The sequence below is a fragment of the Schistosoma mansoni genome (assembly GCF_000237925.1).
Source record: "Schistosoma mansoni, WGS project CABG00000000 data, supercontig 0163, strain Puerto Rico, whole genome shotgun sequence".
Classification (NCBI taxonomy): Eukaryota; Metazoa; Platyhelminthes; class Trematoda; order Strigeidida; family Schistosomatidae; genus Schistosoma; species Schistosoma mansoni.
This window is the reverse complement of record NW_017386052.1, coordinates 21,582-28,848: the sequence shown is the minus strand read 5'-3', so window position 1 is coordinate 28,848 and position 7,267 is coordinate 21,582. Positions and strand designations below refer to the sequence as shown.

The following is a 7,267-nucleotide window of genomic DNA, read 5'->3' as shown; positions in this document are numbered from 1 at the left end:
GGTTACTAAGAGATCATCTCTTTCATAAGAAATCACTGCATCTAATGAAAAGAGACAAAACCTAGTAGAAGAGAGAATATATGTGATCTTTTAGGCCGAATTATAGACAGTTAAGTACAAAAATGTGATCATCATGATAAAAGATCTAACAGATTTATAAGTAGAAAGAATGCAACAAACTGTAGCTACTTCTTTCAATGTTTGACTAGTTCAATGTCATATAAGCATTTGCCAGTGATTTGGATCAAAGAGATGAATTGATGCATAAGACATGCTCATGGAATTTTTTTAACAAGTAAAAATTGATTGGTGGGACAAATTTTTTCTTAATACAAGACCATTAAGAGCAGCGTCAGTTGATTGATAGTGGACGAGGTGTAAGATAAATAGTCCCATGGAATTTTCATATTTCCTATATTAAATATTTGATCATAAAGTACAGTTACCTGATAGAGTGTTATACCGATTTACTACCACTTATTAAAACACATTGGAACTCATTGATACTCGCGAAAAAGAACCAGTCCGAAATGAACTGAAAGTCGATCAGAGCTTAACAAGATAGTAATACCAGCATAAAATCATAAATTTAAGGTATTACCAGGTCAATTGACCTTTAGTTCAGAAAGGTCGACAATATACAACGGAGACGGAACATGATTCTTTAAGTCTGCTTATTTGCAACATAAACTGTGTTATCAGTAGTAAAGAACATTATTTACCTCTACAATGTATAGTTCAAGCAGTTTTATTGTAGTCATTTTTGATCACTTTTATCTCGCTAATTATTAATTTAGAAGAACTATATTTATCACATTGAATTTTATTCTTCACCGATTCTTTCAACTTGAACTGACCTTCATTAGGATGTGGAAGTTTAAATAATGACTTTAAATCATCGCTCTCTCGTCTAAGTTCTCATTAGAATGCAACGTATTTGTAGATATTGATTCATTTTTGTATTGTTTGTTTGAATCTTCTCATTGATGTTCAGGACTACAATTAAACAGTCTCTTAATGGCATACGTGCATCCTATACAGATTGCCTTGATATTGTCTTAAATCACAAGCATTATGAACAGAGATAGTTGATGGATAGCAGTGGAAATCAAAGGTGAGCGTCTCATTGTATTTGGGACTCATCAGCTAGATGTACCTGCATCTCAGAGTTGATGTTCTCTCCAGGACTCGAACCCGATACCATTCTCTTTGGACGTAATCGCGTTATCTATTCGGTTATTTAGTTCTGATAACCACTATCTTATACAATGTGGTGATGTTTTAATTCATTTCGGTATTGTTTATTTGAATCTTCTCATTGGTATTTCAGATTGCAATTGGTCAATCTGTTATTGGCATATGTGTATCCTGTACAGATTGATGCGATAGTATTTGAAGCGAACGGTATTTGGTTCAAGTCTTGGAGTGAACATCAACTTGAAGTAGTAGGTAAATCCAGCTGACGAGTATCAAACAGGATAAAATATGCGTTCTGGATTCCATTACTAACCACTATCCATCTTTGCTTATATTTGCATATAGTATTCATTGATCAAATCCATACATTAATGAACTTGTTTCAAGGCAAGTGTGAATTATAAACAAACACCTATTGTAAAACAGATAATTGTATAGCCTTACATCTTTCAGTTTTATATAATGCACCTAAATGAGAAGAAAATTTAGCCACGTAATATAGTGGTTACTACTTTATTATATTTGGACGTGAATTTTTAATATTTTTTTAACATATAATAACTATAACATTAAATAATGTCATTATAAGCAAAGATGAATAGTGGCTAGCAGTGAAATCCAGGATGCGCGACACTTCGTCCTATTCAGGACTCGTCAGCTGGATATTCGTGCATCTCAGAGTTGATGTTCACTCTGGCACTCGAATCCAGTAACCTTCACTTCAAACGCCATTACGTTATCCACTCAGATACTGAGTCCTGATAGCCACTTGCTTATGCAAAAGGGTAAAGTTTATAATCACGTACGATTACAATCAAAAATACCTGTAAATGATTTTTTTCAAAAAAAAAAAGCAACTCATAGAATCTCAACTCTTTAATGAATATTCATTTAAAATATCAAATAGAGGACATTGAGCATCATCTGTAAAAGACTCGATTGTCTATTCGTAAATTATTGATTAATCATTCAGAAAAATTGTTGTACGTATTGAAACGAATCAGATATATCTATCAGGAGTAAAGTCTAGTTGTTAGGTAGAAACTGACATCTTATAATGCCAAATTTTAACACACGAAAAGGCGAGACTACAGTTTATGGACAAGCTTTGAACGAATCTAAAGTGGCCTTGAGAAATGTTAGCCAATCAGTAAACAGTCAGCATAGAGTAAAAATATATTATACATAACCAAATAATTAAAGTGGATACACTTCTTTTATATGGTCCAAAAGCTTGTCAAGGTTAGAAAAAGGTTCAAAGGTTCTAAAATCGTAATGCATAAGGTAGAGAAACTCATCCATATAGCTCCATAATAGTTGGTCTCTGGAGTCATGATAAGGTCATAAAAACCCTCTCAGCCTCGACCACATAGCTTCATTATTGTTTGTGTGTACTCCGGTTGTGTAAGTTTATTATTTTTATTATAGATATCTCCCTACAATACTCATACTACTGCACAGCCGAAGCTTCAGTAACATCTGCGATTATTTCAGCCAATGTTACTGGTGCTTTTATTATACAGTTGACGGCAATTATTATAATATGCCTTAGTCTCAATCTGGATCGAGCGATAAGGGTTCTTATTCTAGTAAACATCTTCCTTTAACATATATTACATCGAAGGACAACATCACGGTAGTCTGCACAAGGTCCACAAGTCATTTAATACTCGTAATTACAAACACAGGAACTTCTTAGTATTTTCATTTGTTGTAGCCGCTTAATTGTCAAGTCTTCTCTATAATTCTCTGTGAACCGATCGTACATGAGCATCAGGTACATTTCATTAATTCTAACAAATCCTTATATTTTCAAATGCCTATGTAAACTTATCTTAATACAACCTTATTGTTAAAAACCAATTTTCTTTAAAACATAATATATACAGGGATCCTTTATTGAAAAGTGGAATCTCGTTGATTCCTAACTTGCTTAGCTGATTTCTAAAAGGATGTGAATATTTACTATTTGCCAGAACTGTTTATAGGTTAGTAAACTTCACTGACTATTCATGTAATGAAAATATAAATGAGTTTGTAAGTATCATTGTTATGGTTTGATTAAATAATTCCAAAATAAATTGTGCGTCGGATAGATCACGTTTTGTGATTAATTGTAAGTCACTAGAAGGCCATTTTGTTTTAGTATAGGACTCTTCAGCTGTGCCTATGCACGAACATGCACTCGGGGTTCGAACCTTGGACTTTCAGTGCTGATCGCCAATTCCTGATCGTCCATCACTTCCAGGCTTTCAATAATTGTCTAGCTTAGATAGTATCAAGAATTCAACTGTTAAAATGCTAGCGAAGACATGAGTACGGGTAGCTTTCGAGACCTATTAATGAACGATTATTCTATATATATTCTTATTGTTTAACTATTGAGTAATTAGATTATGTATATCTATATTCATATTATTATAAGCTTCATTTTGACCCACAGATTATTATTATACGGATTACTGTTCCTATATTATACTCAGTTTATTGATTATTGTCTCCCACGTTCACTGTCACACTCGGCTTGATCCTGTACAAATATTGTTTTCTATTTTATAGGGTGATGCGGTCTGTCTGTTTGGTATATGAAACAAGTGTGCTTGAAATAAATGATTCGCATAGCAGAAACTGTAATCGGTGTTTTGGACTCAATTGGAATGGCTTGGAGGACAAGGGATCAATAAGGACGCTAGGTTGCTCATACCGGAGTCGAATATCATTGTTTTGGCCCAGTGCTAAGATTGAAAATGTCATATTCCGATTGATGGGTAAATCATGTGAGAAAAGCAGGACATAAAATCATAACAAATTGACGACAACCTTTTTAAGTTCATAACAATAATCAAATATACATGACATGTATTTTCGAAATATCACTAACTGGTGAGTACTATAACATAGATAGAACTACCTGTCTATAATATGAAACTTTAAATTCTAGTTTGTTAAAACTGAGCTTTCGGATGCTTTTAGCTTTGAGTATAAATGACTTACAGTATTCATATCCAATATGTGCTATGACTACAAATACAAAGTTGAAAATTATAGCTAGATCATTGTAGACTTCATTATATATGTAATATATAAAGTACAATGAACATTTATATCAAGAATTCACCAAAGTTTACATTATAGAATACGCGTCCAGACAATTCTGGAGCAAATTTAATAAACAGTTAAAGGAATGAGTACTGATGGTATATCTCTTGTTTGATGATTCATACATTCTTACATAAACCAAATAAACTTGAACTAATCAAGGTAAAAAAAGGATGAAACGCATGTCCTTGATTCCACTGCAAGCCACTAGCCATCTTTGTTTAAAAAACTTGACTTAAGACAATATCGAGGCAATCCTTAAGGATGCACATATGCCAACAAGAGATTGATCAATTGCAGTCCTAAACAACAATGGGAAGATATAAGGAATTAACACTAAGTGCATTCAAGGTTAAAGTTATTTTATTTGACACTTGTGAGATCCAATGAAGCTCACTATGCCAACTCCAGTTTTCCTTTACATATAAAAGCATATTGTCTGAGAATTTATATTGAATAAATGTCGAAAACATCAAAATACTTTAATAGATTTCATTGTCTTATACAATCTATCATCTTGAAATGATGTTCTGACGCCTAAGTATAATGAATGATAAGTGAGAATATTTGAATAACGATGACATATTTAACTACATTTTTCAAGATTCAAAGTTTTCAGAAGGGGCTTTTGTGAAGATCTCAGTCATTTTATAGTTGAAATCATGATTCAATTGAAGCTATACCATCATGGAAAACCTGGAAGCACTGGACAGCCGTTTCGTCCTATTGTGGGACTCCTCAGCAGTGCGCATCCACGAACGGTTGAAATTAGACATTAACACCGTTGGATGCCGGCTCAGTGGTCTAGCGGTTAAGCGCTCGCGTGCGATTCAAAGTTTTATTAAAAGTTTTGATGAAGTTCTCAACTTAAATTGTTCAATTAAAACTTTTAGATGTTTCGAGTTTCTTTTTTTTATTTCGTAACTTACTATCATCGATTATTGACTGTGCAACTGCAGAAGCCTCGTTTTCTGAAATTACAGAAAAAAGTTCAAAAATATCTTACTTTTATTGTAAAGTTAGCACCATAAATTGTTGTTAACCTGAGAATTAATAACAATCAGAGACTATTGGATAACCTACCTATCCGAATCTCGTGAGGTGGGATTGTGGATGAGCACTGCTGAGGAGTCCCACAATAGGACAATACGGCCGTCCAGTGCTTTTGAGTTTTCCATGATGGTCTAGCTTCAATTAATTCATGATCTGAACTATTAAAATTTCTATAATATCCACAAAATCTCTTCTGATATCAATCTTGATTGGTTTAAGAATTTCTTATAAGCATATATCCATATGTATATCACAATAAATTAGAGGGAAAACTGATGAAGATATAAACAAAAACAATTTAGCAACCAACAAAGAAATTACAAGAAATACATCTGTTGATATAAAGCAGCAATATAATTGTTATATCTAGAGGTTTGTTTCTTACTATGCCGCGTACTACTAGACTACGTGAACGATCGAACCCGATCGAACGTCGCAAGAGAGAAGACAGAAGACTAGTAAGTAGGAAATTTATTCCCCAAAACAGTGTCAAAATATAGTACAGAAACCTCATGTATTTATAGTTTTTTGACTGAGAATAAATCATCATTTCGGACAGCCATAGGGGCAATTCTTATCCATCCAATAGGGAAGCTACGCGTCGACATTCTAGAATATTCCCCTAGCAGTGATTGGGTGGAATGTCTTCGGCTCTTTCTGGACTTCTTGAGGTTTCCTAGAGTTTGCCAACGAGCCATCCTCACAATAATTGTATTCGGGTGGTGACTGACTTCAAGATGATTTTCTCTAGTGCTTAGACATCCTTAAACATTTCACTCAACAATGTCGGATGATATTAGACTAAACCTGCTGAAATTTGAAATAGCTTAAGTTTCTTCGTTAGCGAATCTTATAATGATACAATATGATTCAAGAAACGTAGATGTTCTGAGATCATTTCCATTAGTAGGTACTGCAAAGAGAGAAGTAATTCATTGAATTCAGATCATAGATCTCTAGGTAATTTTAATCCATTATGAAAACTTATTTCATTTTAAGAGGACTATCAGAAGTGTCTTATTATATTCATTTGGTATTGTTTGTTTGAATCTTCTCATCGATGTTTAGGACTGCAACTGGTCAGTCTCTAATTGGCATATGTGAATCCTGTGTGTATTGCCTCTATATAGCCTTAATTCACAAGCAATTGTAAACAAAGATGGATAGTGGCTAGCGGTGGAATCCAGTTTGATGCGCGACACTTCGTCCTATTTGGGACTCGTCAGCTGGACGTACCTGCATCTCAGAGTTGATGTACACCCTGGGACTTGAACCCAGTACCTTTCGCTTCAAACGCTATCGCGTTATCCACTCGGCCACTGAGTCCTGATAGCCACTTACTTGTGCGATGGGGTGTAGTTTAAATTCATTTAGTATTGTTTGTTTGAATCTTATTATATATAGTAAGAATGCTTCTATATAAATATTGATATAAACGATTATTTAAGAAAACACTACAGTCAAATAATCCCATCTGATGAATCTATAAGTGGTCCAATTAAAAACTTAACTACAACCATTAAGACATGGATACTGAAACGCACATTACTTCCATGAACATGGCAACTGATTTTTTTTAATATTATCATTATTTGCGTTAAAAAATTTATGACAGAAGAAAGATGTAACCTACTATGATGTTCACAAGCTAAATTGCCTAAAACATGAAAGTGAAAATCATGCTTATTGTAGGAAGTAGAAGTATGAGTTCTTTTTTTTTGTTGTATCCTGTTTAATTTATTTAAACATATAAACATTGGTACAAGTAGGCACCAAATAGATTTGTGCACATAAATCATTTGATTTTTGTGATGGCTGAGATTCCGCTCGGTTACCCAAATCGAAGCAGATGGTTTTCTTAGGGATGCACATCCCGAACCTTTGACTTAAGGGTCTAATCCACAAGGCAATGGAGCAA

General features: G+C 33.8%; 1 non-coding gene across 1 annotated transcript; it reads right to left on the bottom strand.

The window, feature by feature from the left end:
* Positions 1-6,603: 6,603 nt before the first annotated feature.
* Positions 6,604-6,676, bottom strand: Smp_tRNA_00288_Pseudo_TTG.1.1. The gene has a single exon. It is a non-coding gene (tRNA).
* Positions 6,677-7,267: the final 591 nt, after the last annotated feature.